The sequence below is a fragment of the Saccopteryx bilineata genome, chromosome 6, assembly GCF_036850765.1.
Source record: "Saccopteryx bilineata isolate mSacBil1 chromosome 6, mSacBil1_pri_phased_curated, whole genome shotgun sequence".
Lineage (NCBI taxonomy): Eukaryota > Metazoa > Chordata > Mammalia > Chiroptera > Emballonuridae > Saccopteryx > Saccopteryx bilineata.
In genome coordinates, this window is record NC_089495.1 from 13023374 (window position 1) to 13049897 (window position 26524).

The window sequence follows — 26524 nt, forward strand, 5'->3', positions numbered from 1 at the left end:
GTCTGACGCAGGACATGCTTGCAAGGACAGAGCCATGGGAATTGTTCAAAATGGACCCCAGGGCCTAGGGCAAGAGTACCATCGTAGTCAAGAAGGAAGGCCGAGGCCTGACCTGTGGTGGCGCAGCGGATAAAGCGTCAACCTGGAAACGCTGAGGTTGCTGGTTCGAAGCCCTGGGCTCACCTGGTCTAGGCACATATGGGAGTTGATGCTTCCTGCTCCTCCTCCCTTCTCTCTCTCTCTCTCTCTCTCTCTCTCTCTCTCTCTATCTCTCTCTTTCTCTTAAATGAATAAATAAAATCTTTAAAAAAAAAAAAAAAAAAAAAAGAAGGAAGGCCGAACTCCGAGCTGGAATAGCTGACCTGGGCAGAGGGTAGGACAGGTGAGAGTAGGAGGCAGAAAGTAGACCAGGAGCCCGGTGCCGGCAGCGTGCATACACGGCTGGGGTGGGACATCCGAAGCGAGGGTGTGGTGGGGCTCTTCCTTCCGCGGCCACAGCAGAGCTACATAGCTAACTATGCCTTGTCACCACCCTGTCCTCCGCCTCTGCCCACGCTCACCTGCCCACACCTTCCTGGGTGGATTCTTGCCCGGCTGCCTGGCACACCCCAGTGGCATCCACAGCTCTGCCCATTCCTCCCCTGCACAGAACCAGGGAACCAAGATGGGGGCGCAGGCTGGGCCAGGTGAGAGGCTGCTCGCCAAGGCTGGCGGCCACAGGTGAGCAAGGACACGCCAGGCCCCTGGCAATCTGCAATGTTCCCGTGGCCCGGACGGAAGGCACGATTCCATGTGGCAAGGGCTGACCCTCTTGCCCACCTTCAGACCCAGTTCTCTCAGCATGTATCTCTGTAGCAGCTCATCAAGAGTCCTCACTGCTGGAGGCTGGGAGGCGGGAGACAGCACGGGTGCTGAGGAGAGGCAGCCACGAGGTCTGAGGAGGGTCAGGCCACGGGGTCTGAGGAGAGGCAGGGCCCACTCACGTCCGCGCTCACCCTCCTCCACCTCACGTCCACCTTCCCTTCCCGGCCCCAGCCTGGCGGGCAGACAGGGTTACCGCGCAATTGTTCAATATTATCAGCCAAACAGCATTCTCTTTTACACAAAAGAGGACAGTTTAGGATTATCAGTAAAGTATAAAACAGTGGATATGTCAAAGATGAAGACTGAATATTTTTTAAGACTTTGGGTAAACTTTCACATACAGTTGTGCTTTGTAAATTTCCAAGAAGGATATATTATACTGTAGACAATGTTATGGGCTGAAGCATGTCCCCCTCCAAATTCATGTGTTGAAGCCCTAACCTCCCCTGGACAGACACACACACACACACACACACACACACACACACACACTGTGTTTGGACATAGGACCTTCAACGAGCTAATTAAGTTAAAGTGAGTGGTCAGAATGGGTTCCAAGCCTACAGCCTTTCTAAGAGGAGTTGGGATATAGACAGAGTTGGACACCAAACATGCACGCCCAGAGACATGGCCATCGGAACACACGACAAGAGCACGGCCATCTGCGAGCCGAGGAGAGAGGCCTCAGGAGAAACCAATTCTGCCCACACCCGTCATCCCGAACCTCCGGCCTCCAGCACGGTGAGAAAACACAGTTCTGTTGTTGAAGCTGCCCAGACTGTGGCACTCCGTTATGGAGGGTGGCCCTGGGAAGCCAACGCAGAGACCTATTGCTACCTTAATGAGCACTTTGGGACATGCTGGGATAGCGCTCATAAACCGCTTCAGTACTATTTTGTTAAAATTTACTCTGGACAGGTAGTCATTTTCATTTGTTAGCATATCTGGCGTCACTGGTTTATAAGCCCTAACTTTCCCTGCCTTGGTGTCAGTTCTTTGCACTTGACTCACACATATCCTTAAATGGCCAGTCTCTGTGCGTCCTCAGGCTGGACTTCTAACGCCTGGCCAGGGGGCTTTGGGACTGCGGTGGCTTTGTATGGTGTCCACGCAGCGAGGCTGGAGCTACGTACGTGTCCAGAAAACCCGAGCAGCATCGGAAGGCAGAAGTGGGACGGCAGCCACGTCTGCAGGCGGAAGGCCGGGGCGCGTGTCTGCTGGCTCCTCTCGTTGGTGGAGGGCAGTGGCTCAGCCATAGCTCCTCTGACAGCTCCTTCAGCTTCTCCGAGGCCTGGATAGGTCTGTGACTCCGCAGCGAAGTGCCCCAGCATCTCCGCAGGTCCCCTTCACCATCGAAGGTGGAGGACTAGAGGTGTGAGCGACTGACGTGGGACACGTGGGCTCCAGTTCACTCACATGGGTTCCACCTCATCCACACAGATGCCAGCTTGTGTTTGCTCTCTTCCTACCTCCGCCCCACGCCCACCTGCCCCTCAGAAAGCCAGCTCGTCTTGCTGGCAGCAGACCCAGATCTGACACAGGGACAACCGGTTACGCAGGCGGCTTAGCCAGCTCCCATAACCACGTGTGTTCTAATCCCTCCTAGACATCCGTCCCTTGCTTCTCTTGGAATGGCTTTGCTCCTCTGATCAAACATGGTAACTTGGAAAATAGAAAATGCACTAATGAACTGTATGATCTGGCCAAGGACACCAGCTAGCTCACACAGGCACAATGCTTAAAGTGCCACCTGGCCTCGTCCAGCTGCCTACAATAAAACAGGAGGGTACAAAGATAAGCTAAAGAACAAACAGTTAAACATAGAGGTGACAGGCCCACGGAGTTTAAAAATCAAAGGGTTGCTCATTCTCTGATGGCAAACAAATTAAGAAATGGCTTCTGGATCTGGTTCCAGGAAAGATGGAGCGAGCAGACCCCACAACCTCTCTCTCACAGCTGACATCTGAAAACACTGCAGAATCCATAACGCAACTGATGAGGGCTCTCCTCAACTGGGGAGGGAGCTCAGAACTTTAAGAAAGACTGATCAGGTGGTGGGGGAGTGTCCTGGGGTTTTCTCCTTCCACATCTCTCAGCCTCGATTCAGGACAACCTGGTCCTCGAGCTTCAGAAGTTGCACAGAGAAGGACCCAAGAGAAACCCCCTGTTTGTAAACAAAGGAATAGGGATGGGAGGCCCAGTGTGACAGTCATGAGAGAAAGCCTCTGTTCTTGTCCCCCCTCCCCCGACTTATCCTAATGTCATAAAGCAGTGAGATTTGGGGGTCTTGGGGAGATGAGAGTACTTTGCACGCGGAAGGGGTGTTAGTCATCGCAGCCGAGGGGTAGACTGTCACCCACTGTATCACCCTAAGATGGCCATAACAATGTCTCCCTTCCCATGTGCTCTTTTAACAAAGTGATTTTGTCATCTTTCATCAAGAGGCAGAGTCTTTGTCTTTTCACCTTGAAGCTTGGGTGAACCTTTGCGACTACTTCAACCGAAATAATATAGTAGAGGTGATACGACGTGACTTCCAAGACACGCTGATAAAAGGCAGTGCAGTGTCCTCCTGGCTTCTTCGCTGCTTCTTCGGACACTTGCTTTTGGAGCCCAGCTGGCATGCTGTGGGGAAGCTCAGGCCACACGGAGAAGACCGTGTGTGTCCTGACTGACTGCCAAGGGCCAGTATTAACCCTACACTCCAGGCCCGGCCACTGTCCAGCTGCAACCACGATGAGAGACCCCAAGAAAGACCTGCTCACCAAAGCCAAGCCAACCCCCCCAGTTGTGAGAAACACTAGTAGCAACTAATGTTTGTTGTATTCTGTTCCTAAAGTTAGAGGGGTTTGTTATACGGCAATAGGTAACTAGAACAAGAAGCATAAAACAGCTGTTTGGATTGCCTGTTCATCTACTCTGAGTCTTGCTCCAAATCTGTCATCCTACCTCCCTCTTGGAACCACCAGCCCTACCTATTGTTTGCTAAAGTTCCTCCACCCAATCGTTCTCACACTACGATTATCACTTCTCATCTCAGTCTTTAGGAAGTTACACCTTCCTCATTGACCAGGGAACCCATGTCCCAGACACTGACACAGGAATTGCCTCCAAGATCACCCTCAGTAACCTCACCCACCAGAAGTGGGACCAATAAAGTCAGAGAAAGGGCCCAGCGTGAGGTGGGAATAACAAGCCCAGACAGATCAGAAGCCTAGGACCCCTCGTGACAGTGAGGAAGAGCAATGAGTATTATCATTTTACTTGAAGTGTCATGTTATTGAAATCTAGAGAAATATAGAAGAATAATAAATGGAAGACTGAAAATAAGAAAAAGAGAAAGGATGAAATTGAATGGGAAGGGGCAGCCCAGCACTAGTAGTGCAATCCTGAGGTCGCCGGCTTGATCCCGAGGGCTCTGGCTCCAGCCCCAGTCAGTGGAGATGAGACACAATCAACAGGTGCACAGCTCAAAGCGGAACAACGAGTTGATGCTTCTCTCTCTCCCTTCCCCCTCCCTCCCATCCCCTGTCTCTCTCTTTCTTCCTCTCTCTCTCAATAAACAAACACATAAATAAAAGATTGAAAGTAAATAAATAATAAAGGGTAATGGGCAAAAAAAAATGGAAATAATAAATAGAGGGTCAGAGAAATAGGGAGGGAAAAGAAGGTCATGAGGTAAGAAATAGAAAATGAGAACAAAGACCAAGTACAGTCCCTAATGCTTGAGAGGCATGTTAAAATACCCACTGCAGACGTGGCAACATGAGTGGAGTCCCAAGACAAAAGAAATTTACTGGCACTTTACCATATATAATCTATACTTCATTTAAAAAGTAAATAAGGAGGGGGGAAAGTATATACTAAATAGACTATTGTATACTGATCATATATCTCTGCTGTTAGAACAGTAACAGTCAAGCACCATAAGTTATTATCTACTAACAATGCAAAGTTATGAGATATGGAGATGGGACCTAAAATGTGGAGTGTACTACAGAAAAAGACTCCACAAGGATGACTCTGCCTTCTAGGGTACATACAAGACGACTGATGGAACGCATTGAATGAAGGAAGTTGACTTCCTGGCCATCTGTTAGGATGTTAATCATTAAGGAACAAAGCAAGCTATACCATTAAATAAATCACACTGAAAGAATGCAACTGTTGTGGTAGATAGAGAGATAAGTAATATAATAAACAATACAGTACAAACCAACAGTCTATAGAATGTGTCCTTGCTTAAATAGCAAGACACCAAACAAAAGAAGCATGTTCTTTTTTATCTGTAGCCCTTGTACAAGAAACCATTACTGTAAAATGGATGACAAAGGGAAGTTGGGACCTGCATCTCTATTTTTGGATGAGAAGAAATGATTCTACCAATCAAAGATAGATCCTAAAAAGAGAATAATAACCTAGTTTGCTTCTGGTAGCACCTGGTTTGAGAGGGCGTGTGACAGAACATTTCAGCCAGTGGGTCTGGGTACATGATTACAAGTGGGCCAAAATATGAGTCCCTCTTCCCTTGGGGTGGCCATGTGCGGCCCCATGCACTTACCACGGTGTGCAATATACACGTCATGTTCCACTGTTATCATTTTCTATTTGTATCCAGTGAGATGGAGAAGGTTGGAAAACTGAGTTATAGTTGAAGTTGATTCTTTAATGAGGAGGCCTTCATGTAGGTGACGAAGTCTATGCATAATCTACCCGGACTCCAACCTAGTTCAGGAGATGGGAAATCCATTTCATGCTACCTTACTATTCATTTCAGGACCTCCCCACAACCCAGGCTGTACTCCCAAATTTACATAATGAAAGGTAAAGTAAGGTAGGGAAGGGTAATGGGATGAAGGGCCATTTGTCCCTGATCAGCTCACAGTGACCTTGGGCAAATTACAGAGATCACCTGATGAGACTTTCTTTACTGTATAGATGAAGGAACCTAGACTGAGGTCAAATAGCTTGAAATATGAAAGGTGTGGCAAGTGGTAACACCAAGACAAGAACCCCTATTCTCGCCAATCCCAGTATGGGGCTTCGATTGCCCTTGAACCAGACTACAGATACAAGTAAATTAGTCATTTAAGTAAAAGAAAAAAGTATCTACTATCACTAAGGGAGATCAGCAGAGCTGTGGTCCAGGGAGACTGGCCATCCACCATACAGGACAGTCAAAATGGGCAAAGGGCCTTGGCATGCTCATCACATTTAAAGATCATGGTTTTGGCCTGACGTGTGGTGGCTCACTGGATAAAGGGTCAACCTGGAATGCTGAGGTCGCTGGTTCGAAACCCTAGGCTTGCCTGGTCAAGGCACATATGGGACTTGGTGTTTCTTGCTCCTCCCCCTTCTCTCTCTCACATATATATATATTAAAAATATATATATTAAAATATATATTAAAATATATAATATAATATAATATATATTATATATTAAAATATATTATATTAAATATATATTTTAATATATATATTTAAAGTAAAGACCAAGGTTCCACTCTGCTGCCCCAGAAACCCGAGAATTGATTGCATCATGGAAAGACACTCACACCAGCTACCCCCAGATCCCCGAACTATAAACCAGAATGCCAGTTATTGCTTTACAAGGGGGAATAGGTCTTCGCAAAGACTGTGTACTCCATCCTCAGTGGGCCCGCCCAGTTATCCGGATTCCTTGGGCTGCATGTGGGCGTGAAGTCAGAGCACAGGAATCTGGGCTCCATCCTGGCCCACAGCAGGGGAGTTCAGGGGCTGCCACTTCCACCCTCCCCTCCGTCCCCTTTGCTGAATTCCTGCTGTCTAGCTCTTGCTGGGGAGGGCGCCTCCAATAAGTTCATGGAGATGTCCTGATATGACACACTGATTAGTTCCGGGCCTCTCCGCCTCCTTAGTCAATAAACTCACTGACTGTTCTTTAGTCTGACCTTGTGCCTTATCTTTCGCTACCTCCTCTTGTAGTCCCAGAGGTTAACCTTATCTCAGAGCTGTGTCTTAGTGTTACCCCGCGTCCGGACTGCAGTTTCGGCTAACAGCAATGCCCAGTGACTAGTCTGGGTGTCAACCAAAGAATTCTCACGGGCCGTATTTTGAGATGCCCTCACATTTGGCACCTATTATAGTTGTTCATTTAATATTTTCATCTCTAGCACATGAGGCTGATTTGGCTGCACTGACCCACACTTGAGCATAACTCTAGTGATTCTCACCCATTGGTCCATTTTCCATTTCTTTTTCCTCTTTTTCAATCTTTGGGCTACCTTGCCTCCCAGCCCTTGTACCATGACACTCACACACAGGTATCAGAAGGACTGACCAGCGACCTCCTGAACAGAGGGCCAAGCTGGCTGTGCTTCGGGTCCAGAGCTACGCTGCCACTTCTCCGCCATGAGACCTCTAGGTGCCTCAGTGTCCTCATCCACAAAATGGGGACAGTCACTTCAGTCACCTGTTTTCTTCACAAGATGGCTGTGAAATTCAAATAAGATAATAAGTGTAGGTAAGAATACTGTGAAAAGAATTGACAAGCCATACAAATGTAAGAAAAACACGCAGAGAATTTGCAACAAAGAATTAGGTATTCACATTCGTGTAATGAAATTTGGCTTTTGTTCCTTTTCTGCACCTAATTTTTTTTTTAATTTTTAATTATTGATTTTTAGTGTGTGTATGAGCAAGAGAGATGGGACCATTGATCTGTTCCTGTATGTGCCCTATTGGAGATCAAACCACAGCCTCTGTGCTTCCAAGACAATGCTATAACGACTGAGCTATCCAGCTAGGCGCACCTAATTAAATCAAAAGATATGTCAGGTATCGGATTCTTAGGGAGCAGGATTACATTTTTGTTGGGCAAGAGAAATATGCCCTGGGGATATAATGAATTTGGTTTTTCTGTGCTTTATTTAAATTTTTTTTTCTTTTTAAAGAGGCAGAGAGAGAGTCAGAGAGAGGGATAGATAGGGACAGACAGACAGGAATGGAGAGAGATGAGAAGCATCAATCATTAGTTTTTCATTGCGACACCTTAGTTGTTCATTGATTGCTTTCTCATATGTGCCTTGACCGTGGGCCTTCAGCAGACCGAGTAACCGCTTGCTCGAGCCAGCGACCTTGGGTCCAAGCTGGTGAGCTTTGCTCAAACCAGATGAGTCTGCACTCAAGTTGGGGACCTCGGGGTCTCGAACCTGGGTCCTCCGCATCCCAGTCCGATGCTCTATCCACTGCGCCACCACCTGGCCAGGCTCTGTGCTTTATGTTTAAAGCCCTATCTGGAATTCTTACAGCTTTTTATCCTTCCAAATCATTTTGATACCGATGTAGGAAAGTTTAGCAGGGATATGCTAAATATATATTATTTTATTTAATGAGTGTCTTTATTAATAATTACAGTTCATCATGTGACCTGCCTTTTCCAAAGCAAGAGTAGGTACATGGCAAGCAAACCCCTGTTCTCCTTGGAGAAGAAAAAGCAGAGACCCAGATGAGTAAACTTAATTAGAGTTCATCTGGAATGGCTGTGGGATGCAGGCAGATTGCACTCTGCCTCATGGCAGGAAGGCCTGGACCTGGCCTGTAACACCTCAAAGACCCCTGTTCAGGGCGGCCACAGATGCACTGGCGGTTGCTGCAAGGTGCAGGGATTTCATTTTCAATAAAGAGGGTTCTCCAGCTCCAGTAATAACCTGCAGCTGTTTGTCCACTCAGTGCAAGAGGTAGAATGTTGTGCATTGTCCCTGGAGCTGCTGCAGACCAAAGCAAATATTTTCCAAGAATTAGTGAAGGGCCACCTATCAGTGGAATTTAAAATATTTCTCCAATTAAGCTCCAGACGTACACAGTCAGTTTTGAATGTGAGAAGAAAGGGAACAGCAAGTGAGCAGTGTGGCTATAAAAAAAAAAAAAAAAAAAAAAAAAAAAAAAAAAAAAAAAAAAAAAAAAAGCTGTTCTTGAGATGACAAAACCCTCTGTTTGGAACAGACGTCGCCCAGAATAAGGAACACCTGCGTGCAGGGGGCGGGCAGAGCCCTCATTCCCTCTGGGCAGAATGAAAATCTGTGGACTTGTTAGTGGTGTTATCTAACGGTCAGTAAGGGGAGCACAGTTCTGCTGCTGTGAAGCTGTCTTTTGGGATACTGAATTTAAGCTGTGTATTAAAAAACAAGACTCAGAAAGAAACTTTGAACCTCCCCCCTCCCCTTTCCTGCCCAAGAGATTCAGACAGAGAAAGCGGCCCCAGGAAGGAGATCTGAGGGTGTTCTCCTGAGCCTAACTTGAATTAAGGGTGGTCAAGAGGAGGGCTTCAGGCAGGGCCTGTAGCTAGAGACCCCTGGACCCATTGCTCTGAGTCATCTAGCAAGGATCTGCGGGCCATGTGAGTTCCGCTCCTCCTCAACTACCTGGGAATCTCCCATTCTCACTTCTGAAGTCAGCACCTGCCCCACCCCGCCCTGTCCAACTAGTCCTAAGTGACAATTCCCAGTGTTGCCCCGCTGTCTCTGGAACTTGCCTGTGAATGTGAATGTCCTGTGTGCCAGCATTAAAATTTGATTTTCTTCTGTTACTCTGTCTCTGTTAGCTTGACTATTAGCTCAGATAGAAGAATTTAGAAGGTGGGAGGAAAAGTATTATTATTAGTTTTTAGCCCCCACAGTTTACATCTAGAAGAAGTAAATGCCTCCTAACGAATGAGTGGTGGTGTACTTGGTGGGACAATATTAGTTGAGTGAATTCATTAGTTCACCCCATAATTTTAGTAACATTTTAAATTTAGGGGGAGATTTCCTTTATAAAACTCTCCTAGTCTGGTTCAAGCTTTTTTCTGAAAATTCTGAACTACCTGGCACCGCCCCGGAGAGACACCCATCGGCACCTGGGTGGTGTCCTCCTGCGTCTGCCCAGGAGCTGGAGGGCCTTTCACAGTAGGGCCGTCAGTCATGAAGGGAGTGACAAGTTGGGGTCCCTGTAAGGCACACTGAGAGGATACAGCAGAAGAAGGAGAGCAGTGGAGAGGAAAAGGGAACATTCCTCCATGTCCTCCCCTCTGTCCTGCCTAACTGCCTAGCCTCGCCAAGATCACAGGCCCCCGCAGCCCTCAGGGACCCGTGAGACCCAGGAGTCTCTCTGCTGAAAGAGGCTCTTGCTGTGCTCAGTGGCCGATCTAACCTGGAGCCAGTTACCTTTTCTTTTCCGCACCTCTCTGGCATCTCTGGGCTTCTTTCCAGTGACATCACTAGTCTTGGGGGTGGTACAAATGGAACCGACCCACTGTTGCCATGCCTCTTTGTCCAGCTGCTTCTTATTACAAACTTTCCGCCTAACACATGTAAGGATGTGGACCGTAAATGTACATGCAAACATTCTGTTTGTCAGAATTGAGAAAAACGATGAAGCATTTGGGATGTCCTAGTTTCAAACAGGCAATACCAGCCGATCCTTCCGTCTGATTCTGTTAAGAAAAGGTGACATTCTGTGGACCCCAGCCCCTGCCATCAGGGCAGTGCCTCCCTGAGTCACTCCTGTGAGCTCAGATGGGTGACCAGACCTCAGAGACTGCCCCTGGGCTGAGCTGAGATACGAAGGTACTGTTTTTAAGCATGGAGTTTCCTACTCAGGACTTCCCAACTCACTCCTGTCCCACCCTATTCGGGGGAGTCCATAGACTCACTTGCTCACATGGTGAGGCAGGGGCCACCGCTGGCCAGGCTGAGCTATTTCCACACTCAGAGCTGCTATGACTCACCCTCTGCAGTCCGTTACCTTCCCACTCCTCTCACTAGACCTGCTAGTCCTCTCGCTCTGACTCCTGCAAACCCACTTATTTTCAAGTTTGCTCAATAACCATGACATTCAAACCCAACCTGCTCCATGCACAGTCTGCTGAGAAATACACAGTGAGAGTCGAGGGTCCACGGAAGAAATAATAACCACAGACCGAGAGCTGTTTTCTTGGATGGCGGGTGGTTAAGAAATCGCTGCTAATAAGAGAGAACAGCAAGTTTTAGGACATGTGCCATCCTGCCCAATTGAATTAAGGGAATGTAGTCATCCTGACTGGCTATGTTCAGGAAGTCACTCGATTTTAATTGAATCCACAGGCTCCTGCATGATTAGGAACATAATACTTTGGTGCCCAAACTGGATTGAGCTGGTAGCAATAAGCCAAAATGGTTTTTGTCATAAAAGACACTCAAACGTACTTTCCCCCTGGCTCTCCCAGGTCCTGTTGCCAAAGTTGCAAAAGGAAAGTAAAAAAACAATAACAATTTTTAGGGAAGGTTCGGGTCTTTCCGACATGGTTCCAACTGACAGTACAATTTTTTAAAAATGCACTGAACACAAAGGGAGGATTGCAGCTGGATCTAAGAGAAACTTTCTGGAAGAAAAAACAAAAAAAGAAAAACCCATCAGTTTGGTGTAAAGTCACTAAAACCAAATAGCAAGAGGCAGCAAGTTCTTCCATCCTTCCATCAGGCACCAGGAACTTAAAGAGATTTTCAGGGATGCAGCCGTTCCTCAGTTTGCATCCGAATCCACCTATATCCACTCGGAGTCCAGGGACTGCAGAAGCCTCCAATACTCTGCAAACAGGAAAGTGCTCAGCAGCTTCATTCAACAAATATCTGCCGAGTGCCTACCATATTTCAGCACCAAGATACAGGGAGTTAAAACAACAGTTAGTTGCCTTGGATATCAATCAGCCCAATAAATGTAACCATTGGGCTATTAGTAGGAATCCCAGAGATATATATATATATATATATATATATATATATATATATATATATATATTCAACATGAGCCTGAATCAAAAATAGAACCCATTCTCTATGTTGTGATTTTTTTTTAATTTCTTTGCTTTAAAAGTTACATCAATTATGAGCCACAGCCATTTACTATAAACTGAGCTCTGGACGTCAGTATGCAGCTCTCAGTGGAAGGCTCCCCAAGATGTCTGTTAGCGCAGCTCTTTAGTCTCCCGATGTTTATAACCTGGGCTTTCTGTCTTCCCTTCAAAGCTGGCGGTAGTCCATCACCCAAATCCGAGCCTGTGAATCGTACTTAGCTCTTTGTACTCGCTTATTACCAAGACCCCATCAATACCGCATCCTGTCACTTTACCTTTTAAACACTATTCAAACAATACAGTAACGATCTCTTCTGTAGACACTGTGCTAGCCATTTCTATTATTATCACCCCATTTTACAGATGAACAAATATGAATACAGAGGTTAAATAACTTGCCTAAGATTACAACACTAGTATTTTGCAGTCAGTATTCACGCTCTAGTCTGTTTGATTCCCAACACAAGAGTTTTTAAACCCTGTGCCTCTAACATAGTCTCATCCCTTCTTCTGTCTTTTTATTGGTCTTCTACTATCACTCTTTTTCCTAGTTCCTTTTTTTGCCCTTATTATTATTACTATTAGAGTGAGAGACAGGAAGGGAGAGAGAAGGGGAGGAGAAAGAAGAGAAGCATCAACTCGTAGTTGTTTCACTCTAGTTGTTCATTGATTACTTCTCATATGTGCCTTGACAGGGGGCTGAAGCCTGGCCAGTGACCCCTTGCTCAAACCAGTGACCTTGGGTTTCAAGCCAGCGACATTGGCCTTCAAGCCAATGACCTTTAGGCTTCACGCTAGCAATCTTTGGGCTCAAGTCAGTGACCTTGGGATCATGTCGATGATCCCGCACTCAAGCCAGTGACCCCACACTCAAGCTGGCAAGCCTGCCCTCAAGCTAGTGTCTCCACATGCAAGCTGGCGAATCCACACTCAAGCCAATGAGCCCATGTACTAGCTAGCTGGAAAACTCAGGATTTCAAAATGGGGCCTCAGGGTCCCAGGCCAACACTCAAAGCACTGTGTCACCACCAGACAGGCTATTATATTTTTTTAAGTCAAATGTATAGAGCTGTAATTTATGAAAATATTTACCCCCTTTAAGTACACTTTGATGAGTTTTGACAAATATATATGGTGTGTAACCACCACAATCAAGATACAGAACATTTCCATCACCCCAAAGGGTCAATGTCCTTCACTGGCTCCCAGCCTTAGCAGTTACTACTCTGATTTTCCTCTCTGTACTTTGCCTTTTAAAGAATGTAACGTAAACAGAATAATATAGTATACAACCTTTGTTATCTGACTACTTCACTTAACATAAAGCTTTTTATTTCACCCATGTTGTTGGATCAGTGGTTCAGTCCTTTTTATGGATGAGCAGTAGTCCTTTGCATGGCTACATCACTGTTGGTTTATCCATCACCAGATAAAAGACATTTGGATTGTTTCCAGTTTGGAACTACTATAAATAAAGCTTCTAGAAACATTCACTTATTGGTCTTTGTATGAACACATCTTCCTTTATCTTGGTTATATAAATATATAGGAATGGGGTTATGGGTAGTATAGAAAATGTATGTGGATGCTAGATTTTATCAGAATTTTCCAAATTGTTTTCCAAATTGGCTATATAATTTTGCATATAAACCAGCAATGAATGACAGTTTCAGTTGCTCAACATCCTTACTAGCACTTAGCATTGCCAGGCTTTTAAATTTTAGCCATGCTTACATGCATATTATAACATTTCATTATGATTTTGTTTGTATTTCCCTAATGACTTGGTGATGTAGAACATCTATTTTGTGTGCTTATTTGCTACCCATTTGTCTTTTTTTGTTTTTTGTATTTTTCTAAAGTAAGAAGTGGGGAGACAGGGAGACAGAGAGAGAGAGAATCCCACATGTCCCCACCGAGATCCATCTGGCATGCCCACTAAGGGGTGATGCTCTATCTGTCTGAGCTGTTGCTCCATTGCAACTGGAGCCATCCTAGCACCTGAAGAGGAGACCATGGAGCCATCCTCAGCTCCCAGGCCAACTTTGCTCCAATGAAGCGTTGGCTGCAGAAAAGGAAGAGAGAGGTAGAGAGAAAGTAGAGGGGGAAGGGTGGAGAAGCAGATGGGCGCTTCTCCTGTGTGCTCTGGCCAGGAATTGAACCCAGGACTTCCATACACCGGGCCAATGTTCTACCGCTGAGCCAACCAGCCAGGGCCCCCATTTGTCTTTTTTAATGAAGCATCTTTTTATATCTTTTACTCATTTTTAATTGGGTATTTTATCTTTTGATTACTGAGTTTTAAGAGTTTTATATTCTACATACAAGTCCATCATTAGATACATGTTTTGCAAATATTTTCTCCAATTCTGTGGTTTCACTGTTCATTTTCTTTGCAGTGTCTTTCAGAAAGCAGAACTTCTTAATTCTGATTAGAACTTAGTTTTTTTTCTTTTATGATTCCAGCTTTTTCTTTCTTATCTAAGAAACCTTTGCCTAAGCCAAGGTCACAGTTTTCTCCTACATTTTCTTCTGGATGTTTTGTAGTTTTAGCTTTTACATTTATGTCTACAATCTATTTCAAGTTTACTTAGATATGGTGCACGATAAGGGCCAAGGTTCATTCCTTTGCCTATGGATGTTCAATTTTTTAAACACCATTTATTGAAAAGACTATCCTTTCTTTCTTTATTAAATTATGGTGCCCTAAGTCAAAATCAACCAAGCATATATAATATATATATTTCAGTTCTCTTTAGGCTGTTTCATTGATCTATATACTTATTTTTATGCCAATATCACATTGTACTAAATACAGCAGCTTTATAATAAGTCATACTAGGCAGTATAAGTTCTCCATTCCTCCTTTAAAAAATCATTTTGGTGAAGACTGATGCAGTCACTGTGGAAAGCAGTATGGAGTATTTTGACTGTTCTAGGTCTTTTGATATAAATCAGCATTTTGATTTTGACACAAAGCTTGCTGGGATTTTGATTGGAATTATATTGAATCTATTGATCAATTTGGAGAGAAATGGCATCTTAATATTGAGCTTTCTAATCCATGAATGTTATTTAAGTCTCCTTTAATTTTAGTAACATTTTATAGTTCTCTGTAGGTTTTACTTTTTTGTTAAGTTATTCCTAAATATTTTATTTATTTATTTATTTATTTTTGTGTATTTTTCTGAAGTTGGAAACGGGGAGGCAGTCAGACAGACTCCCGCATGCACCCAACCAGGATCCACCCGGCACACCCACCAGGGAGCGATGCTCTGCCCATCTGGGGTGTCGCTCTGTTGCAACCAGAGCCATTCTAGCACCTGAGGCAGAGGCCACAAAGCCATCCTCAGTGCCCGGGCCAACTTTGCTCCAATGGAGCCTTGGCTGCGGGAGGGGAAGAGACAGAGAGGAAGGAGAGGGGGAGAGGTGGAGAAGCAGATGGATGCTTCTCCTGTGTGCCCTGGCCGGGAATCGAACCCGGGACTTCTGCACGCTAGGCCGACGCTCTACCACTGAGCCATCTGGCCAGGGCCAATATTTTATTTTTTGATGTTAATAATCATATTCTATTTAAATATCCAATTGTTTATAACCTTGTGACCTGTGATCTTAATAAACTCACTTATTTGTTCTTGAAGCTTTTTGTAGATTATTTGGGATTTTCTATGCAAATGATCATGTAAACTGTGAATAAAGCCATTATTACTTTTTTCTTTCAAATCGATACAAATTATATGTAATTTTCTTGCCTTGGTGTTCTGGGCAAGAAACCTAATACAATACCAAGTAAAAGCTGTGACAACTGACATCTCACCTTGCCCTCATTCTTAGGGGTGAAGCATCACACTTAGACCATTAAGTATGATGTTACCTGTAGAATTTTCATAGATGACCTTTACCAGATTAAAGAGGTCATAATTTAACACTCATTTCCTAAGATGTTTCTTTGCTTATCATGAATATGCTTAATGTTGTAAAAAATACTATTTCTGCATCCCTGATTTATCTTTAATCATATGTTGGTATACTAAATTATACTAATTGATTTTCAACCTTTTAAAGAGCCTTGCATTCCTTGCATAAACCCTACTTAGTCATAATATATTATTTATTTTACATATTGTTAGATTACGTTTCCTGATATTTTCTTAAAGATCTTTGTATCTGCACTGATAAGAAATATTAATCTGTAGTTATTTTTTTCTGTATATCTTCTTCTTGTTTTGGTATCAGTGCAATGTTGGCCCATTTTCTAGAAGATTTTGTTTGTTTTGTTTTCTGGAAGAATATGTATAGAATTTATACTCTTTATTTCTTTTATTTATTTATTTATTTATTTATTTTTGCATTTTTCTGAAGCTGGAAACAGGGAGAGACAGTCAGACAGACTCCCGCATGCGCCCGACCGGGATCCACCCAGCACGCCCACCATGGGGCGATGCTCTGCCCATCCTGGGGGTCGCCATGTTGCGACCAGAGCCGCTCTAGCGCCTGAGGCAGAGGCCACAGAGCCATCCCCAGCGCCCGGGCCATCTTTGCTCCAATGGAGCCTTGGCTGCGGGAGGGGAAGAGAGAGACAGAGAGGAAAGCGCGGCGGAGGGGTGGAGAAGCAAATGGGCGCTTCTCCTGTGTGCCCTGGCCGGGAATCGATATACTCTTTATTTCTTAAACATTTGGTAAAGTTCACCACTAAGGCATTCTGATTTGGAATTTCTTTGGTGAAAGGTTTTCAAATATTAATCCAGTTTCTTTTATTCAGTTACTTGAGGAGAAGGCTATTCAAGTTATCTGGGGGGGTTTTTTTTGTTTTTTTTTTTCATTTTTCTGAAGCTGGAAACGGGGAGAGACAGTCAGACAGACTCCCGCATGCGCCCGACCCGGATCCACCCGGCACGCCCACCAGGGGCGACGCTCTGCCCAGCAGGGGGCGATGCTCTGCCCATCCTGGGCGTCGCCATGTTGCGACCAGAGCCACTCTAGCGCCTGAGGCAGAGGCCACAGAGCCATCCCCAGCGCCCGGGCCATCTTTGCTCCAATGGAGCCTTGGTTGCGGGAGGGGAAGAGAGAGACAGAGAGGAAAGCGCGGCGGAGGGGTGGAGAAGCAAATGGGCGCTTCTCCTGTGTGCCCTGGCCAGGAATCGTACCCGGGTCCTCCGCACGCTAGGCCGACGCTCTACCGCTGAGCCAACCGGCCAGGGCTCTGGGGTTTTTTTTTAATGAACTTTAGTATAATAGTTTGTGTTTTTCAAGAATGTTTCCATATACTTAAACTATCAAACTTATTGGCATAAGTTTCCCATAATATTTTATCCTTATTATTGCTTTGATATCTGTAGAATCTGTAGTGATGCCTCTCTTCATTCCTAATGTTGCTCCTTTGTGTCTTTGTTGTTGTTGTTCTTCATCAGTCTGGCTAGGGATTTATCAAATTTGTTGATCTTTTCAAAGAAACAGCTTTTTGTCTTATTTATTTTTTCTGTTTTCCCCATTTTCTAGTACATTGATTGCTGCTTTTTAAAATTATTTATTTCCTTCTGCTTGTTTAGGTTTAATCCATTCTTGTTTTATAGGGTTTTTTTTTTTTTTTTTTTTTTTCATTTTTCTGAAGCTGGAAACAGGGAGAGACAGTCAGACAGACTCCCGCATGCGCCAGACCGGGATCCACCCGGCACGCCCACCAGGGGCGATGCTCTGCCCACCAGGGGGCGATGCTCTGCCCATCCTGGGCGTCGCCATGTTGCGACCAGAGCCACTCTAGCGCCTGAGGCAGAGGCCACAGAGCCATCCCCAGTGCCCGGGCCATCTTTGCTCCAATGGAGCCTTGGCTGCGGGAGGGGAAGGGAGAGACAGAGAGGAAAGCGCGGCGGAGGGGTGGAGAAGCAAATGAGCGCTTCTCCTGTGTGCCCTGGCCGGGAATCGAACCCGGGTCCTCCGCACGCCAGGCCGACGCTCTACCGCTGAGCCAACCGGCCAGGGCTATAGGTTTCTTAAGGTGAAAGCTTAGCTTAATAATTTTAGAATGTTCTTCATTTCCAATATAAGCTTTTAATGCTATACAAATTTTCCTGTAAGCCCTGCTGTATCCTAGAGATTTGATATGCGTGTCATCCGTTGTATTTAAATGATAATATCCTCTCATTTTCGTTGTGATTTCTTCATTAAACATGGGTTATTTAGAAATGTGTTGAATACTATTGAAATATTTGAAGTTTATCTCAGGTTCTTTTGTTACTGAGTTATAATTTAATTTCATGTGATCAGAAAACTTTCTTTGCCTGAGTTTCTGCATTCCACGTTCCCCCTCACAAACACACTTGAAATAGAGAATATCACTGTACATTGCTCTGGACTGATCTCCAGACAACAGTGTGAATAAAGTCAGGTGGAAATATACCTTTTATGTATTTTCAATGAAAGGAGAAACACACAACAAATTTTTGAAAATGACTTCCCTATAGGACAGATTGAAGAAACCAGGCAGCAATGAGGGGTAGAAACTACATTTCTCCGAACATACTTTGTGTTGTGGATTTTACTTTGGAAGCAGGGGTTTTAAAAAACATTGCCCAAACATATAAGAAAAAGAAGACCACTCTTAAAATTTAAATCAATATGATCACCAAATCATACAAACTAGCAAAATGGCTTTTCCACTATGCTTTGTATTTGCTTATAAAAATAAACAGATGCTTCCTTTGGATCTTCCTAAAAGTATTGTGGCTTCACTTGGCAAAGTAGTTTTTATCTGGAATGCAGAGAATAGAAAGGGAAATACAAACTAGACTCTCAAAGAGGCCATTTTGTAGTAAGAAATTCCCATTTGCTCACTTTTCTCCTGAGTAAAATGTTTAAATTTCTATTTTGTGTGAGGAAAGCAAATCTAATCGTATCACTCCGCTGTTTAAAATTCTTTAAGAACTCCCCATTGCTTCCCTGAATAAATGTATCTGAAGTGATTTCAACTGATTCATGAATAAATACTTTCTCAGTTTTTAACTGTGGTACGTTTTATTGTAAAGTGTATTAGAAAAATAAAATGAGCATAACAAAACGGTGACATCAGGGCTATTATTGCTTAACTAAAAAGTGATTTTAATATTAAACAAAAAATATTACAGAGATCACACGAATATGGTTTTGTTTTGTTTTTGTGTGTGTGTGTGTGTGTGTGTTTTTTTTCTGAAGCTGGAAACGGGGAGAGACAGACAGACTCCCGCATGCGCCCGACCAGGATCCACCCGGCACACCCACCAGGGGAGACGCTCTGCCCACCAGGGGGCGATGCTCTGCCCCTCCGGGGCGTCGCTCTGTTGCGACCAGAGCCACTCTAGCGCCTGGGGCAGAGGCCAAGGAGCCATCCCCAGCGCCCAGGCCATCTTTGCTCCAATGGAGCCTCGCTGTGGGAGGGGAAGAGAGAGACAGAGAGGAAGGAGAGGGGGAGGGGTGGAGAAGCAGATGGGCGCTTCTCCTGTGTGCCCTGGCCGGGAATCGAACCCGGGACTTCTGCACGCCAGGCCAACGCTCTACCACTGAGCCAACCGGCCAGGGCCACACGAATATGGTTTTTAAAAATGTTTTTGAAGAGAGGGGGTGAAAATAGATGTTTCGGAAACGGTGGCTGACAAGATGACATTGAAGTCTCTCTGCACGGCACACGGTGCTGGCTTCTCCAGCCTCGCTTCTTGCCCAGCACTTTATGCTTCAGCAACGTACACCAAATACGAGTGGTTTTTCCACTCCCCAAACTGTGTCTTGCCTTCCGAGGCCTAACCTTTCCTTCTCTGCTGCCCTCTCAGCTCCAAATTATCCTTGAAAACAGCTCTCAGGCAGACTGTACATCTGTACTTCTGCTACAACAGCACTTCCGCACAGTCTATGGAAATGGTGTCGTTGAACATTTCTAACCCACAGGGCTCTGAGCTCCTGGGGCAAGGATTGTCTTATTCATCTTTGCATCTTCAGTGCCGGCACAGTGATTATTAATTCAGAATTTCCCTGCAGAAAACCTAAAGTCGGCATGGAAATATGCTTAGTCATGAAATGGTAGCACTTTTATTGAGTCTCTTCTATGTATACGGCATGGTAATAGACAGTTGGGATCAAAGAAGAAAAATAAACTCTTCAGGGAGCTTATGATGATGTCATTTAATCATGAAAATGATTTTATAAGTTGGAAATTATTCTGTATCCCCCAGATGAGAAATCGAAGGCTCAGAGTGGCTGTAGTAGAGCATCACAGTTAGAAGAGTTGGTGCTGCCATTAAAAGAGCCTGTGTTTAAATCCATTGAGCATTAAATCCTCTGAGCAGATTACTCGGCCTCTCTAATCTTGGTTTTCTCTTCTGCAAAATGGAATAATAACAACACCTACCTCTTAGGGTTATTTTCAGGATTAAATGAGATAATATCCATAAGGTGACTTGAACAGTGCCTAGCACATCATATTAATTAAACCTGTGTGTGTGTGTGTATATGTATGTGTATTGCATGTATTAAACCTGTATATAATCACAATAATTATAACAATAATATAAAAAAAGACTGTCGTGTTGCTTCATGTTATTATCTCAAAAACAGAAGACATAAATACATTATACCCCAAAACAATTTAAAAGCAAATTAAATCTTTATGCTATCTTTTGAAAATGTCATAGAGGATTCATATCATTCATAACACACAGCAAAATGTCTATGTTGGCCTCCTCATCCAGCATGTACCTGCCCAAAGCCCTATTGATCACAGCACTCCACTGCCTCCAATCTTTCTCTCGCTGGGTCCCCCCACTCACCAAAACAAAACAAAGCAAAACTCTCCCTTGAAACACAGCCTATGTAGGCTCTTCTTCTGTTTTACCCTCTCACATTACCTGCCAAATTTGTTATCTTATTTCCCCAAGTAACATTCTGCCCTTTATTCTAAATCAATTTTGCTGTGAACCTAAAACTACTCTCTCTCTCTCTCTCTCTCTCTCTCTCTCTCGACTCTGGGCCAAACATTGTATGATTCATTAGAGTAATAAAATAAAACAACCAGTATTATTTGAACATTTCTCATCCAACAAGCAAAGTTCTAATACTTCATACATATGATCTCACTTAGTCTAGGACACCCCCCCACGCCCCTTTAACTTGCACCTCATCTGTCGTAAGGTCCAGTTACCAAGATGGCAAAGACAGACTTCTTCTTAGGCAGGAGAGGAAACCCCATAAATATCTTACTTTTTCTTCCCATGTCTCATTAAATTAACCTTCAAAAATCACAAACTCGGTAATGGAGACAGCATTTCTCTCTGCTTCCCAAGGCTACCGCCTCTGCAAGCTCCATGAGAAGAGTCTAGATTATTAAAAGCAGAGGCGTTTCAGACGATGGTGAGAGGGAACAGATCGGTGGCTGCCAGGGGTGAGTGTGACGACAAAGATATGGCACGGGGAAGTTTATGTGGTGGTAGAGCCGTTCTGTATCCTGATTGTGCTGGTGGACACATGCATTTATACATGTTAAAATTCATAGACTCTATTCCCCCAAAAGTCCATTTCACTGAGTGATGATTTTTAAAAAGGAGCAGTTCAGTACTTAGAAGTCTTCTCTGATACAATGTGAATAAAATTGAAGTTGACCCCAGACTTAAAAAGTAAAAAATCAAAGCTGTTTTTCCTCTTCCAGCAGAACTAAGCCAGGGTGAGCCCCAGGTAAAGCTGTGACTAGGCCAAGGCTCCTCTCCATCCTTTGTCTCCCTATCCCAGCCCCCCCCCCCCACCCTGCCTCCCTCTTCCCATCCTCCTGCGACCCTGCCAGCAGGGCACTCCCCACAAATGCACAGGCTCCAGTGCAACCCTGGAGCCGGGCCCCTGACACCCTGCATGGGAAGGCTCCCCCCACCCTATACCCATTTATCAAAACTCGTCTTCTCACCACGAGGTTCCGCTCTCAGCTAATCGCCATAGCAGGAAGGATCCAGTAACTCATGTTCACCGAGTACCGGTGTTAATAACCAAGAGTGAGTGAATGGGCTAGAAATATCAGTCGCGAGTAGGCAGATAAGGGGACAGTTTGGGGACAGGGAAGCATTCGCACCATCGTTCAATTCATTCCTTGTAGGTCCTGCCCATTCTGGCCTCAAAATAAAGAAAAGCTGCCACAGATATATGTCATTATTCCTCTTCTTAAAAGTCTTCAGAGTAGTGGGAGAGGCTCTATGAAGGGGGCAGAGGTTACACGGGAATTCTGTTTTTTCTGTTCAATTTTGCTGTGCACCTAAAAACACTCTGAAAAATAAAAACAATCTACAATATAAAGTCCATTAAAAAAATAAGTCTTCGGAGTCTTCCCAGTACAAATGCAGCATCACAATTCTTCAGTATAGTCTGAGGAAAACTGACCATATTATTCAGTGGAGTAACAATAATAAGAGCTAGTATTTTTTGAACAATAATCTTTATGACAAGCTCTGTTCTGTTTTATATGTATTATCTCATTTAATTCTCTAACAACCCTAAGAGGTAGACACTCTTATTATCTCGATTTTCCAAGTGAGGAAATTGAGGCAAAAGAGGCTAAAGCTACCTGCCGCCGTAGACAGGGAGACAAAGGAGACGTGCCCCCCACCGGGATGCACGGCTGGCTACTTCGCGCACCGGAGGGCGGTGGTTAGCCTTCCTCTGTCAGCCCCTGCAGGGCTGAGGCCGTGCAGGTCCTGGGTAGCACACGTGTTTCTGCACAAAGTTGGGTATAAAGACCTGGCCACTGCTGCCCAGAGCAGGACACTGCGGTCCAGAGCTCCCGGCAGGGGTGGCTGAGGCTGTGCTGGACTCACACCTCACTCCTACCCTTTCTTCCACACAGTCCGGCTTCTGCCCTGTCTTTGTAAGTGCTGCTCCTTAATAAACACCCTACAGCCAAAACTGAGAGTCAACGTAGGCCTCCGGAGGACCCAATCTACAGCACTCACCCGGGATCACAGGGCAGCCAAGCGGTGACGCCACATGTCAAATCCCAATAGTCTGACCACCTGTAAGCACTGTCACACGCTGCCTCTAAGTATAAAAACAAATACAGAGCACTCCAATAGCAACGACTGAAACTATCATTTGGAGTACCTGAAACTCTAACATTAATTTTTATAAGAGCTTTAGTGAGTTATAATTCACATACATACAATCCAGGGTTTTTAGCATATTCACAAAACTGTGCAACCATCATGACTACCTTATTCCTGAATGTTTCATCACCCCAAAAAGCAATGGTTCTCATGAGCAGTGACTCCCCATTTGTCTTCGATTTTGGGTGGGCCTCCTAAACAATTCATGTAGTTAATATGTTCTTGCAGTAATGAAATTTTTCTGCCATCCTATAAGGTGCATTTCACTCTCTTTTCAAGAATCAAAGCCATAAACATTTTAAAATTTACTCTTTAAAAAAATTACAAAATATTGGGAGGAAATCAAATTGCGGTAGCACAAGTTATTAAACTAAAACTAACAAAACTGGAAACAACCTTCCTCTCTGTCTCTCTCTTCCCCTCCCGCAGCCAAGGCTCCACTGGAGCAAAGATGGCCTGGGTGCTGGGGATGGCTCCTCGGCCTCTGCCCCAGGCGCTAGAGTGGCTCTGGTCACCACGGCAGAGCGACGCCCCGGAGGGGCAGAGCATCGCCCCCTGGTAGGCAGAGCATCGCCTCCTGGTGGGCGTGCCAGGTGGATCCTGGTCGGGCGCATGCGGAGTCTGTCCGACTGTCTCTCCCCGTTTCCGGCTTCAGAAAAATACAGAAAAAAACCCAAAACAAAACTGGAAACAACTTTGTCCATTGTGGGGATTGTTTAACTAAATCATGGTTCTTTAACAGGATGGAATAGTATGCATCTATTAAAGACCAGATAGCAACAAGAAAAATGTCTGGTATAAATAACATCAACCGTAAAAGCAGAATACAAAATTGCATCTATAACTATATAAAATATGTACATATGGGCAGGGATCAAAAAGAGATGGAGGAAAATGAAAACAGTTGCTGTAACAGGATGTTGGAACTGTAAATTATTTTCATTCTTCTGAGTTCCTTTATTATTGTCAAAAATGAGTTCCTTACAATAAATTAGAATTGAAGGAAAATATGCCTATATCTGCTCTTGCTGGTAAAACTTCTCATTCAGAAAGGGAAGTGGTGTAACATTCTGGTTAAGAGCAGTGACTCTCGAGTCACACAGACTTGGATTTTAATTCTGGCTCTGAGACGTCTGAGACATGACCTTGGGCAGTAACCTAACCTGTGTAAGGCTCACTTTCCACAACTATTAATAGAAGCTCATAGCACCATCTACCTCATTGGGCTGTTGTGAAGATGGAGTGAGATGGAGCAAGACAGTGAGACGGTGCTGCCTAGCAGCACTTAATGCACGGTAGCGACTGCTGTTGTTGTTTTTTTTGCTGCATAAGTAATGGTGGCAGGAGTGACGACATTGAGTACTGACAAGGGGGCAGGGGACAGGGAACACCGTTTTTTTGTTTAAATATACCGCTAATAATAAACACCTTGAATGGCAATACAATTTTACACTGAATACATAAACAGAGGACTTCCCATCATCTGCTCATCACTTGATTACTCCAGTTCGGACTAAGTGACCATTACTTCCAAGGAGAGCTGGAGTTGCAGGCATCAATCACCCTTTCTCAGCCAGGCATCGCTAGACATCTGCGCGGTACTGACAAGATACTCACTGGTGTCCTAGTTGGAAACTTCATCAAAACAAACCACGTGCTGCTGAATTTGTGTGACTCATTTTATTAATTAATACAAGGCCTGCCAACTGTAGTGTGCTCATTGTTGCCATTGTCAATAGTATCACCATCACTAACAAAGAGTCAGTGTGGCACACTGAGCGGGCGCTCCCCTTGGCTCTGCGCTCCCTCCCGTTACCGGCGAGCTCTCCTCCTCTCTGAGGCCCAGGCCTCCCGGGCACAGGACGGCAGTGCAACCTAGCCTGCCCACTCAAGGACTCTCCGCCAGCTCCTCTTACCCTTGCATCCATTTGTCCTCTCCCCTCTTCAGCGTATAGACATGTTGTAGCATATCCCACCTGAATAGAACCAGAACTCCCACTCTGGGTCGGGCCTCTTTCTTTGCTCCCCTGTATGGCACAGTTCTTGAGAATGGCAGAGTGCTGAGAATTACTAGAGCTAAAGGACGGAATTATGTATATGTTTCTCACTACTTTTCTAACTCGAAGGGTGTACTGAGCTATACTTGACACAGGCAGCTGGATATCTCATATGCACAATTTAATAACACACAGTGGGCATATGCATGTACCTGTCAAAGCAGAACCACCATCACCACATTCAATAACGATCACGTCCATCACGCTTGAAAGGTGCCTCACGTCCCTTTGAAGTCCCTCCCCCCTCCCCTGGCAACCACTGATATGCTTTCTGTTGCAACATATCAATTTGCATTGTTTGGAATTTCTATAAATTACATACATTTGTACATTACGTCCTCTCCCTCTCCCTCTTTCTCTCTCTTGGTCTGGCTTCCTTCACACAGTATAATTTGAGACTCATGCATGTTGCAGCATGCAGGAGTAGCTCATTCCTTTTTTTATTGCTGAGCATTATTTATACCACAGTTTGTTTATCCATTCACCTGCTGACGGACACTTGGATTGTTTCCAGTGTGGGGCTATTACAATAAAGCTGCTATGAACGTTCGTGTACAAGTCTTCGTATAAACATATGCTTTCATTTATCCTGGGTAAATATCTAGACTGGAACGGCTGCATCATATGGCAGGTGTACATTAACATTTTAAGAAATTGCAAAACTGTTTTCCAGGGTATTTGTATGATCTTACATTCCTACCAGCAGAGTATGAAACTTCCAGATCCTCCACATCCTATTCAAGATTTGATATATAATCAGATTTTATAGTTTTAACATTTCAATAGTCATGGTTTTAATTTTGCATTTTCTGACTAATGAAGTTGATCATCTTTTCATATGCTTATCTGCCATCCGTGAACCATATTTTGGTGAAGCACCTGTTCAAATCTTTTGCCCATTTTCTTTAAGGTTGTTTTCTTATTGTTGAGCTCTGACCATTTTTTTACATGTTGGATACAAATCCTTTATCAGACATGATTTATGAATTTTCCCCGCAGTCTTTTCATTCTTTTAACAGTGTATTTTAAAGAACAAAAGTTTTTATGTTAAGTCCAATTTATTGATTTTTTTCTTTGACAGAGAGAGAGAGAGAGAGTCAGAGAGAAGAACAGATAGGAACAGACAGACAGGAAGGGAGAGAGATGAGAAGCATCAATTCTTCATTGTGGCTCCTTAGTTGTTCGATGATTGCTTTCTCATATGTGCCTTGACCTGGGGGTGCAGGGGCTACAGCAGAGCAAGTGATACCTTGCTCAGGCTGGTGACCTTGGGCTCAAGCCAGTGACCTTTGGGCTCAAGCCAGTGACCTTTGGGCTCAAGCCAGCAACCATGGGGTCATGTCTATGGTCCTACGCTCAAGCCAGCCACCCTGCACTCAAGCCAGATGAGCCTATGCTCAACCTGGTGACCTCAGGGTTTTGAACCTGGGTCCTCCGCATCCACTCCAATGCTCTATCCACTGTGCCACCGCCTGGTCAGGCTATCGATATTTTTAATGCCTAGTGCTTTTGATGTTATAGCTAAGAAATCTTTGCCAAACTCAATGCCATAAATAAATGCTTTCTTCTATGTTTTCTTCTCAAAGTTTTATCATTTTAGGTTTCACATGTAAGTCTAGAATCCATTTGAGTTAATTTTCATATACTGTA